The sequence below is a fragment of the Bombina bombina genome, chromosome 4 (assembly GCF_027579735.1).
Source record: "Bombina bombina isolate aBomBom1 chromosome 4, aBomBom1.pri, whole genome shotgun sequence".
In the NCBI taxonomy this organism is placed as follows: Eukaryota; Metazoa; Chordata; class Amphibia; order Anura; family Bombinatoridae; genus Bombina; species Bombina bombina.
Genome location: NC_069502.1, coordinates 389,454,452 through 389,467,520, shown reverse-complemented (window position 1 = coordinate 389,467,520; position 13,069 = coordinate 389,454,452). Strand labels below are relative to the sequence as shown.

Sequence of the window (13,069 nt, the reverse complement as noted above, 5' to 3'; positions counted from 1 at the left end):
AGTTCTTCAAGGGGTTCCGTTTGAACCTCTACATTCCATAGATATCAAGATGTTATCTTAGAAAGTTCTGTTTTTGGTTGCTATTTCTTCTGCTAGAAGAGTTTCTGAGTTATCTGCTCTGCAGTGTAATCCGCCCTATCTGGTGTTCCATTCAGATAAGGTTGTTTTGCGTACTAAACCTGGTTTTCTTCCAAAGGTTGTTTCCAACAAGAATATTAACCAGGAAATAGTTGTACCTTTTTTGTGTCCGAATCCAGTTTCAAAGAAGGAACGTTTGTTACACAATCTAGTTCGTGCTTTAAAGTTCTATTTAGAAGCAACAAAGGATTTCAGACAAACGTCTTCTCTGTTTGTCGTTTATTCTGGCAAGAGGAGAGGTCAAAAAGCTACTGCTACCTCTCTTTCCTTTTGGCTGAAAAGCATCATCCGATTGGCTTACGAGACTGCCGGACGCATCACAGCTCACTCTACTAGGGCTGTGGCTTCCACATGGGCTTTCAAGAACAAGGCTTCTGTTGATCAGATATGTAAGGCAGCGACTTGGTCTTCCCTGCACACTTTTGCCAAATTCTACAAATTTGATACTTTTGCTTCTTTGGAGGCTATTTTTGGGAGAATGGTTTTGCAAGCCGTGGTGCCTTCCGTTTAGGCAACCTGATTGGTTCCCTCCCTTCATCCGTGTCCTAAAGCTTTGGTATTGGTTCCCACAAGTTATGGATGACGCCGTGGACCGGACACACCAATGTTGGAGAAATGTTGGAGAAAACAGAATTTATGCTTACCTGATAAATTACTTTCTCCAACGGTGTGTCCGGTCCACGGCCCGCCCTGGTTTTTTAATCAGGTTTGATGAATTTATTTCTTTAACTACAGTCACCACGGCACCCTATTGTTTCTCCTGTTTTTCTCCTGTCCGTCGGTCGAATGACTGGAGTGGGCGGAGCCTAGGAGGGACTATATGGACAGCTTTTGCTGTACTCTTTGCCATTTCCTGTTGGGGAAGAGATATTCCCACAAGTTATGGATGACGCCGTGGACCGGCGTGGACTGGACACACCGTTGGAAAAAGTAATTTATCAGGTAAGCATAAATTCTGTTTTCATACTAGTGTAAACAAATATTAAATGTCAGCATTTTAAATCAATATACATCCATTCTGTAAGACAGGTTGGAATTCTAAGATCTATTAAGTTTATATCTATGAGAACTTTTTAAAGGGCCATTAAACACTTTGAGATGGTAATACAAAAATTATAAATCTTATATATTAAAAAAAAACTACAATGTATTTTAATGATTTATTTTGTCCCCTATTCCTGTAATTCCATTTTGAAATTGTGAGCATTTCAGTTCCTGATAGAAATAGAAGAGCAGAACACTGTTATATTCTATCCAGCCATTGGCGGCACACTCTAGTGACCTATTTATAACTTTCCCTAATTGGCAACAGCAGAGAAAGTAACCTAAGTTGCAACATGGTAGCTCCCTTTGCTTTATAGACAATGGAGCTTGAGGACCCGTGTTTCTGGCGAGTCTGAAGACTCGCCAGAAACAGCAGTTATGAAGCAGTGGTCTAAAGACTGCTGCTCCATAACCCTGTCCGCCTGCTCTGATGAGGCGGACAGAGATCGCCACAATTCAACCAGATCGAGTACGATCGGGTTGATTGACACCCCCTTGCTGGCAGCCGATTGGCTGCGAGTCTACAAGAGCTGCTGGTGCAATGCTGAATACGGAGAGCGTATTGCCCTCCGCATTCAGCGATGTCTGTCGGACCTGATCCGCACTGTCGGATCAGGTCCGACAGACATTTGATAAATAGGCCACTAAAAGTTTACACTTATTTTGTCACTATTTTAACAACTAATGAAACTTTTTAAAATACATGTTATTATCAGACTAATCTGTTCTGTGAATGCATCATTCTATCTAACATTTATTTAGTGTTTAAAGGGCAATGATACCCAAATGTTGAAACACTTGAAAGTGATGCAGCATTGCTGTAAAAAGCTGACTAGAAAATATCACCTGAGCATCTCTATGTTAAAAAGAAAGATATTTTACCTAAAAATGTCCTAAGTATTCACACCCCATTGTAAAGGATTTTAAGCAGCAAATCAATATGCCTGTCCCGGGACAGGCAAGGGAGTGAGCCTCGTGCATACTCATGTTATTTCCCTATTCAGTTTAAGGAAGTTTACTATGAAATCTCATGAGAGTTAAGTGAAATCTCATGAGATTACAGTAAAAGAGTTCATGACCTCAGCACTGTTGATGCTGATTGGCTGCAGTTAATTCTTAAATTTTTATTTTTTTTAACTGCAGTTGGACAGCAGCTGAAGTATAGCTTTTTACACAGAACTTACTCTGCTGAGCTGAGGAAATTTTGAGGTAAAATATCTTCCTTTTTTACATAGATATCATGAGGTGATATTTTCCTGTCAACTTTTTACAGTTATGCTGCATCAGTTTCAAGTGATTTAGCATATGAGTATTATGTCCCTTTAATGGGACAGTAATAGTAAATAATTTACCTTAAAGGGACAATAAAGTAAAAATTTTACTTTAATGTGTTAAGGTACGCAATTTTCAGATAAGGTTCAGATAAGGTACGCAATTTTAAACAACTTTCCAAGTTACTTCTGTTATCAAAGTGCTTTGTTCTCTTGGTATCCTTTGTTGAAGACTAAAGCCAGGTTGGCTGATAGAAGTTTAGGAATGTGCTCGTGTCTATAGCAGTGTATGGCAGCAGTATGTGTGTATGTAATTGGGGATGTCCTTTTTGCAGCCACAAACAAGGATCAAGGCTTAACTGCATCTAGATCTGGGGATTTTAGAATATTCACTGATATAAATAAAATCCCTGGCAGTGAGAAGGTTAATTATATTGCATGGCATTAACAATGTGACACCTGCCCATTATTTTTGCTGCATGCATCCTATGGGAAAAAGCAAGTTCTCAATGTATACTTTAAGGGGTTCTCATTGGGTAAGCTTGGCACGTCATCGGACCTGTGGTCATTGTGGCCCCGAGGGGTGTGGCCCCGCTGCGGCAGGCATCCCTTATTTTTCTGTATTGAAGGTGGCAACCCTACATACAGCTGACATGATGCTTGTGATCTGAGATCTGTTTGGGCATACAGCTGACATGATGCTTGTGATCTGAGATCTGTTTGGGTATACAGCTGACAAGATGCTTTTGATCTGAGATCTGTTTGGGCATACAGCTGACATGCTTCTGATCTGAGATCTGTTTGGGCATGCATGTGACATGATGCTTGTGATCTGAGATCTGTTTGGGCATACAACTGACATGCTTCTGATCTGAGATCTGTTTGGGCATACAGCTGACATGATGCTTGTGATCTGAGATCTGTTTGGGTATACAGCTGACAAGATGCTTTTGATCTGAGATCTGTTTGGGCATACAGCTGACATGCTTCTGATCTGAGATCTGTTTGGGCATACATTTGACATGATGCTTGTGATCTGAGATCTGTTTGGGCATACAACTGACATGCTTCTGATCTGAGATCTGTTTGGGCATACAGCTGACATGATGCTTGTGATCTGAGATCTGTTTGGGCATACAGCTGACATGCTTCTGACCTGAGATCTGTTTGGGCATACAGCTGACATGATGCTTGTGATCTGAGATCTGTTTGGGCATACAGCTGACATGATGCTTGTGATCTGAGATCTGTTTGGGCATACAGCTGACATGCTTCTGATCTGAGATCTGTTTGGGCATACAGCTGACATGATGCTTGTGATCTGAGATCTGTTTGGGCATACATGTGACATGATGCTTGTGATCTGAGATCTGTTTGGGCATACAGCTGACATGATGCTTCTGATGTGAGATCTGTTTGGGCATACAGCTGACATGATGCTTGTGATCTGAGATCTGTTTGGGCATACAGCTGACATGATGCTTGTGATCTGAGATCTGTTTGGACATACAGCTGATATGATGCTTGTGATCTGAGATCTGTTTGGGCATACAGCTGACATGATGCTTGTGATCTGAGATCTGTCTGGGCATACAGCTGATATGATGCTTGTGATCTGAGATCTGTTTGGGCATACATGTGACATGATGCTTGTGATCTGAGATCTATTTGGGCATACAGCTGACACAATGCTTGTGATCTGAGATCTGTTTGGGCATACAGCTGACATGATGCTTTTGATCTGAGATCTGTTTGGGCATACAGCTGACATGATGCTTGTGATCTGACATCTGTTTGGGCATACAGCTGATATGATGCTTGTGATCTGAGATCTGTTTGGGCATACATGTGACATGATGCTTGTGATCTGAGATCTATTTGGGCATACAGCTGACACAATGCTTGTGATCTGAGATCTGTTTGGGCATACAGCTGACATGATGCTTTTGATCTGAAATCTGTTTGGGCATACAGCTGACATGATGCTTTTGATCTGAGATCTGTTTGGGCATACATGTGACATGATGCTTGTGATCTGAGATCTATTTGGGCATACAGCTGACACGATGCTTCTGATCTGAGATCTGTTTGGGCATACAGCTGACATGATGCTTTTGATCTGAGATCTGTTTGGGCATACAGCTGACATAAAGACTATAGGGAGCATTTGTCTGGTGTGAGGTTTGTATACAGTATACAGGGTAAGGCATTTAAAATGACATCTGTAAAGCATGAATACTTGATATCTTGTATGGGCTTTAGGAAAGGTTTCACAGGGTGAAATATGTTTGTTATGCATATCTAAGTAATCATGTTCAGAAATCATAAAGTGGTAAATATAGTGCAGGATGATGCTGTCACTTATATGTGATGAGGCTGTCTCTGCTGCGTAGGGGGTATTTTACTAGTCATCTGTATGATTAAATAGTTCTGAGCGAGTGTTTTAATATGAAGAAATTAGATTTACTATGTCCTTAGGAAATATAAGAGTTCATAAAGTCATGGGTAAAGTTCCATCATGCATTGAAAGAGTCAAATAGGCTTATTAATGTGTATTCCCAAATCCATCTTTCCCTTTGGGATCTGTTCGCTTTCAGCACTGTTATTTTCAAATCCTGTGATTTGGTCTGTTGAAATTATTCCCTACTGGTATATTTGTTAATGTGTTGGTGATTTTGAAGCTTTGGAGATTCATTCATTTCCTGATTTGTTGTCCTGTTTCTCCAATGCAGTATCCCTCATTTACACACTTGTTATATATAATGTGGTACACCACATTTGAAGAACAGCAAATAAAACAGACCAGGATTTTTTATTCTTGTTCTTTGCTTGGTGGTGAGAGTGTCTCTGTTGTTAGGATGTGAGGGCAGGTTTTGTATCGCTTTTGGCTGCAGGGTAATGAGATTTTTTTGTGTGTGAGATATCCTAGTTTGCTTTTGATAAACATTTTTTTAAGATTTGGGGATTTCCTGTATGAGAGGAGTGGGTCTGAGTAAATTTCTTTTAGCTGCCTGTCCATTTGGAGAGTTGGATGCAACCAAGTCTCTGGCAATTTATCTTAAAATATCTAATTATGGGTTATAAGTTATGATAAGAAGAAGTACCCTCCTATTCTCCAGTGCTGGCCTGCTATATTGCAAGAGTTTGTCCCTTGGTATTATGGTAGCTATGTGAACTTATTTTCTCTTGTTAAGTGTATCCAGTCCACGGATCATCCATTACTTATGGGATATTCTCCTTCCCAACAGGAAGTTGCAAGAGGATCACCCACAGCAGAGCTGCTATATAGCTCCTCCCCTAACTGCCATATCCAGTCATTCTCTTGCAACCCTCAACAAAGATGGAGGTCGTAAGAGGAGAGTGGTGTTTTATACTTAGTTTATTTCTTAAATCAAAAGTTTGTTATTTTTAAATGGTACCGGAGTGTGCTGTTTATCTCAAGCAGTATTTAGAAGGAGAATCTGCCTGCATTTTCTATGATCTTAGCATAAGAACATGGCTGTTCTCACATATTCTGAGGAGTGAGGTAACTTCAGAGAGGGAATGGCGTGCAGGTTTTCCTGCAATAAGGTATGTGCAGTTAATATTTTTCTAGGGATGGAATTTGCTAGAAAATGCAGCTTATACCGGATTAATGTAAGTAAAGCCTTAAATGCAGTGATAGCTACTGGTATCAGGCTTATTAATAGAGATACATACTCTTATAAAAATGTAATATAAAACGTTTGCTGGCATGTTAATCGTTTTTATATATGTTTGGTGACAAAACTTATTGGGGCCTAGTTTTTTCCACATGGCTGGTTTGATTTCTGCCTAGAGACAGTTTCCTGAAGCTTTCCACTGTTGCAATATGAGTGGGAAGGGCCTATTTTAGTGCTTTTCTGTGCAGATAAAAATACTGACAGAGACATTCAGCTTCCCTCTGCATGATACAGGACATCTCTGAAGGGCTCAAAAGGCTTCAAAGTCGTGTTTGAGGAGGGTAACAATCACAGTAGACTGTGGCAGTTGTTTTGACTGTTTAAAAAACGTTTTTGTCATTTATTATTCTGTTTTTGTTATTAAGGGGTTAATCATCCATTTGCAAGTGGGTGCAATGCTCTGCTGACTTGTTACATACACTGTAGTAGTGTAACTGCCTTTTTTCACTGTTATTTCAAATTTTGTCAAAATTTGTTTCTCTTAAAGGCACAGTAACGTTTTTTATATTGCTTGTTAACTTGCTTTAAAGTGTTTTCCAAGCTTGCTAGTCTCATTGCTAGTCTGTACAAACATGTCTGAAACAGAGGATACTTGTTCATTATGTTTAAAAGCCATGGTGGAGCCCCATAGGAGAATGTGTACTAAATGTATTGATTTCACCTTAAACAGTAAAGATCAGTCTTTATCTATAAAAGAATTGTCACCAGAGGGGTCTGTCGAGGGGGAAGTTATGCCGACTAACTCTTCCCACGTGTCGGACCCTTCGCCTCCCGCTCAAGGGACGCACGCTAATATGGCGCCAAGTACATCAGGGACGCCCATAGCGATTACTTTGCAGGACATGGCTGCAATCATGAATAATACCCTGTCAGAGGTATTATCCAGATTGCCTGAATTGAGAGGCAAGCGCGATAGCTCTGGGGTTAGACGAGATACAGAGCGCGTAGATGCTGTAAGAGCCATGTCTGATACTGCGTCACAATATGCAGAACCTGAGGACGGAGAGCTTCAGTCTGTGGGTGACGTCTCTGATTCGGGGAGACCTGATTCAGAGATTTCTAATTTTAAATTTAAGGTTGAGAACCTCCGTGTATTGCTTGGTTGAGGACAGTTGTGCTTTTTCAGATCCAATGGATAAAAAATTAGAGGGTTACCTTAAGAAAATGTTTATTCAACAAGGTTTTATTTTACAGCCCCTTGCATGCATTGCGCCTGTCACTGCTGCGGCGGCATTCTGGTTTGAGGCCCTGGAAGAGGCCATCCATACAGCTCCTTTGACTGAAATTGTTGACAAGCTTAGAACTCTTAAGCTAGCTAACTCATTTGTTTCTGATGCCATTGTTCATTTGACTAAACTAACGGCTAAGAATTCCGGATTCGCCATCCAGGCGCGTAGGGCGCTATGGCTCAAATCCTGGTCAGCTGATGTGACTTCAAAGTCTAAATTACTCAACATTCCTTTCAAGGGGCAGACCTTATTCGGGCCTGGTTTGAAAGAAATTATTGCTGACATTACTGGAGGTAAGGGTCATACCCTTCCTCAGGACAGGGCCAAATCAAAGGCCAAACAGTCTAATTTTTGTGCCTTTCGAAATTCCAAGGCAGGTGCAGCATCAACTTCCTCCGCTTCAAGACAAGAGGGAACTTTTGCTCAATCTAAGCAGGCCTGGAAACCTAACCAGTCCTGGAACAAAGGCAAGCAGGCCAGAAAGCCTGCTGCCTCTAAGACAGCATGAAGGAACGGCCCCCTATCCGGCGACGGATCTAGTAGGGGGCAGACTTTTTCTCTTCGCCCAGGCATGGGCAAGAGATGTTCAGGATCCCTGGGCGTTGGAGATCATATCTCAGGGATATCTTCTGGACTTCAAAGCTTCCCCTCCACAAGGGAGATTTAATCTTTCAAGGTTATCTACAAATCAGATAAATAAAGAGGCATTCCTACGCTGTGTGCAAGACCTCCTAGTAATGGGAGTGATCCATCCAGTTCCGCGGACGGAACAAGGACAGGGTTTTTATTCAAATCTGTTTGTGGTTCCCAAAAAAGAGGGAACCTTCAGACCAATTTTGGATCTAAAGATCTTAAACAAATTCCTCAGAGTTCCATCTTTCAAAATGGAAACTATTTGGACCATCCTACCCATGATCCAAGAGGGTCAGTACATGACCACAGTGGACTTAAAGGATGCCTACCTTCACATACCGATTCACAAAGATCATCATCGGTACCCAAGGTTTGCCTTTCTAGACAGGCATTACCAATTTGTAGCTCTTCCCTTCGGGTTGGCTACAGCCCAGAGAATCTTTACGAAGGTTCTGGGCTCACTTCTGGCGGTTCTAAGACCGCGAGGCATAGCGGTGGCTCCGTATCTAGACGACATCCTGATACAGGCGTCAAGCTTTCAAATTGCCAAGTCTCATACAGAGATAGTTCTGGCATTTCTGAGATCGCACGGGTGAAAAGTGAACGAGGAAAAGAGTTCTCTATCCCCACTCACAAGAGTCTCCTTCTTAGGGACTCTTATAGATTCTGTAGAGATGAAAATTTACCTGACGGAGTCCAGGTTATCAAAGCTTCTAAATGCTTGCCGTATTCTTCATTCCATTCCGCGCCCTTCGGTGGCTCAGTGTATGGAGGTGATCGGCTTAATGGTAGCGGCAATGGACATAGTGCCATTTGCGCGCCTACATCTCAGACCGCTGCAATTATGCATGCTAAGTCAGTGGAATGGGGATTACACAGATTTGTCCCCTCTGCTAAATCTGGATCAAGAGACCAGAGATTCTCTTCTCTGGTGGTTGTCTCGGGTCCACCTGTCCGAGGGTATGACCTTTCGCAGGCCAGATTGGACAATTGTAACAACAGATGCCAGCCTTCTAGGTTGGGGTGCAGTCTGGAACTCCCTGAAGGCACAGGGATCGTGGACTCAGGAGGAGAAACTCCTTCCGATAAATATTCTGGAGTTAAGAGCAATATTCAATGCTCTTCTGGCTTGGCCTCAGTTAGCAACACTGAGGTTCATCAGATTTCAGTCGGACAATATCACGACTGTGGCTTACATCAACAATCAAGGGGGAACTAGGAGTTCCCTAGCGATGTTAGAAGTCTCAGAAATAATTCGCTGGGCAGAGACTCACTCTTGCCACCTGTCAGCAATCCATATCCCAGGCGTGGAGAACTGGGAGGCGGATTTTCTAAGTCGTCAGACTTTTCACCCGGGGGAGTGGGAACTCCATCCGGAGGTGTTTGCTCAATTGATTCATCGTTGGGGCAAACCAGAGTTGGATCTCATGGCGTCTCGCCAGAACGCCAAGCTTCCTTGTTACGGATCCAGGTCCAGGGACCCAGAAGCGACGCTGATAGATGCTCTAGCAGCGCCTTGGTTCTTCAACCTGGCTTATGTGTTTCCACCGTTTCCTCTGCTCCCTCGACTGATTGCCAAAATCAAACAGGAGAGAGCATCGGTGATTCTCATAGCGCCTGCGTGGCCACGCAGGACCTGGTATGCAGACCTAGTGGACATGTCATCCTTTCCACCATGGACTCTGCCTCTAAGACAGGACCTTCTAATACAAGGTCCTTTCAATCATCCAAATCTAATTTCTCTGAGACTGACTGCATGGAGATTGAACGCTTGATTCTATCAAAGCGTGGCTTCTCCGAGTCAGTCATTGATATCTTAATACAGGCACGAAAGCCTGTTACCAGGAAAATCTATCACAAGATATGGCGTACATATCTTTACTGGTGTGAATCCAAGAATTACTCATGGAGTAAGGTTAGGATTCCTAGGATATTGTCCTTTCTCCAAGAGGGTTTGGACAAAGGATTATCAGCTAGTTCCTTAAAGGGACAGATTTCTGCTCTGTCTATTCTTTTGCACAAGCGTCTGGCAGAAGTTCCAGACGTCCAGGCATTTTGTCAGGCTTTGGTTAGAATTAAGCCTGTGTTTAAACCTGTTGCTCCCCCATGGAGCTTAAACTTGGTTCTTAAAGTTCTTCAAGGAGTTCCATTTGAACCCCTTCATTCCATGGATATTAAGCTTTTATCTTGGAAAGTTCTGTTTTTGATGGCTATTTCCTCGGCTCGGAGAGTCTCTGAGCTATCTGCCTTACAATGTGATTCTCCTTATCTGATTTTTCATGCAGATAAGGTAGTTCTGCGTAACAAACCTGGGTTTTTACCTAAGGTGGTTTCTAACAAGAATATCAATCAAGAGATTGTTGTTCCATCATTGTGTCCTAATCCTTCTTCAAAGAAGGAACGTCTTTTACATAATCTGGACGTAGTCCGTGCCTTGAAGTTTTACTTACAAGCTACTAAAGATTTTCGTCAAACATCTTCCCTGTTTGTCGTTTATTCTGGACAGAGGAGAGGTCAAAAAGCTTCGGCAACCTCTCTTTCCTTTTGGCTTCGGAGTATTATACGCCTAGCCTATGAGACTGCTGGACAGCAGCCCCCTGAAAGAATTACAGCTCATTCTACTAGAGCTGTGGCTTCCACCTGGGCCTTTAAAAATGAGGCCTCTGTTGAACAGATTTGCAAGGCCGCGACATGGTCTTCGCTTCACCCTTTTTCAAAATTTTACAAATTTGATACTTTTGCTTCTTCGGAGGCTGTTTTTGGGAGAAAGGTTCTTCAGGCAGTGGTTCCTTCCGCTTAATCCCTGCCTTGTCTCTCCCATCATCCGTGTACTTTAGCTTTGGTATTGGTATCCCATAAGTAATGGATGATCCGTGGACTGGATACACTTAACAAGAGAAAACATAATTTATGCTTACCTGATAAATTTATTTCTCTTGTAGTGTATCCAGTCCACGGCCCGCCCTGTCATTTTAAGGCAGGTCTAAAATTTAATTAAACTCCAGTCACCACTGCACCCTATGGTTTCTGCTTTCTTTGTTTGTTTCGGTCGAATGACTGGATATGGCAGTTAGGGGAGGAGCTATATAGCAGCTCTGCTGTGGGTGATCCTCTTGCATCTTCCTGTTGGGAAGGAGAATATCCCATAAGTAATGGATGATCCGTGGACTGGATACACTACAAGAGAAATAAATTTATCAGGTAAGCATAAATTATGTTTTTCTATTATCCTTGGGTGGTAGTCTTGGTTCCCTGTTAGTTTTGTTTGAGCAGATACTGATGTTCCTTATGACTTAGCTGTACATTATGGAGTGTATGGTGTGTTTTGGATGAAAACTGTCATATTTAATATATGAGAGACAGTCTGTGGGTTTGTGATAGATGGAAGTAGGCATGGTATTGTTATTGTTGTAAATGGTTGTCTAGAATGTTAGCTTTACCAGGTATCACCTGTATATATCGCTTTTATTATTTTCTTATTAAAGGATTTTTATTTATTTCCCTGTACTGTTCATAAATTATACTAACAACAAAATGGTGTTAGATCTACTGCTTATAAATGCTATTTATTTACAAACAAAATTACTTTAATGTCCCTTAAAGCCAGGGTTGGTAGGTCATGCAGCAGATCTCATATCGTTTATATAGCTGGAATAAAGTGGTGCAGGGAGAATACATCTAGCTTGTTTTTTGATGTTATAATGTAGCTGATTAGTAGGGCAGAAAAAGGCATGGATTTGGTATGGTCTCTCATGTGAGCATATCTAACATATCTGAAGGGTTGAAGGGTCCATAAGTTTAGTCTGGGGTCTAATGTAGGCATATAGCTTGCATTTGGTTTTGTAAAGTTTGGTTGTTAAATTAAATATGTTTAGTCAAGCTGCTAAGTCATTTTACACACCCCTGTGCTGAGCTGTTCTTAGGCTTTTAGAAGCTGCACACATTAAAAGGGACATAATATTCATATGCTAAATCACTTGAAAGTTATGCAGCCTAACTGTAAAAAGCTGACATGAAAATATCACCTGAACATCTCTATGTAAAAAAGGAAAGATATATTACCTCCAAATTTCTTCAGCTCACACTAGTAAGCGATCTGTGAACAGTTAAAGGGACATTATACACTCATTTTTTCTTTGCATAAATGTTTTGTAGATGATCTATTTATATAGCCCATAAAGTTTTTTTTTTTTTTAAATAAATGTATAGTTTTGCTTATTTTTTAAATAACATTGCTCTGATTTTCAGACTCCTAACCAAGCCCCAAAGCTTTATGTGAATACCTTCGGCTACCTTCTCCAGCTTGCTCCTGTTTGTGTAAAGGGTCTTTTCATATGCAAAAGAAGGAGGAGGGGGGAGTGTCTTATTTGCCACTTGCAGTGGGCTTTCCAGCTACCTTTTCAACAGAGCCAAACTGAGAGCTTCTAAGTAAGTTTTTAAACAGTTTTATACTGGATTTTTATATCAGTATCTGTGCATATTATTCTTTATAGTAGTGTCTATTACATGCAGTTATATGAAAATGAGTGTATACTGTCCCTTTAAACTTAAACTGCTGTCCAGTTGCAAGTTAAAAGAAAAAAAAAAAACAATAGCCAATCAACATCAACATTGCTGAGTTCACGCTTTGCTTTGATCTCATGAGATTTCACTGAAATCTTGTGAGATTTTATAATAAACTTCCTTAAACTGGTGGTAAATCCGAACGTTTAACAAACACTTCGATTTATCATCACTAAAAATCAAGTGGAGGTTCTGTGATCATATATGGAAAAAAGGTTGCTAAACTCGCCCTTTCTGTGTCGATGTACATAGCTAAACTCAGCAGCTAGAGCTACCCATGGCACATTCGTCTCCTTCAATGAGGTGACATTTGCACCTCTAAACCAATAGCTGTGCGTGTCAACTGACAGTGTTCTATATGCATGCACGACTATTGGTTTAGAGGTGCAAGCTTCACCTCATTGGTAGAAGACTGATGTGCCATGGGTGGCCGGAGCTGGTATCATTGAGGCAAGGCGGCTTATTATCCCTTCGGAATGCCGACCTCACA

The 13,069-nt window shown here is 41.4% G+C and overlaps 1 protein-coding gene across 1 annotated transcript in view; it reads left to right on the top strand.

Annotated features, from left to right (window-relative positions):
• Positions 1-13,069, top strand: part of GNB4 (G protein subunit beta 4) — a gene marked incomplete in the record, with an annotated part of 752,069 nt that overhangs the window by 88,318 nt on the left and 650,682 nt on the right. Inside the window, 1 exon segment of the mRNA XM_053710164.1 lies at positions 12,265-12,444.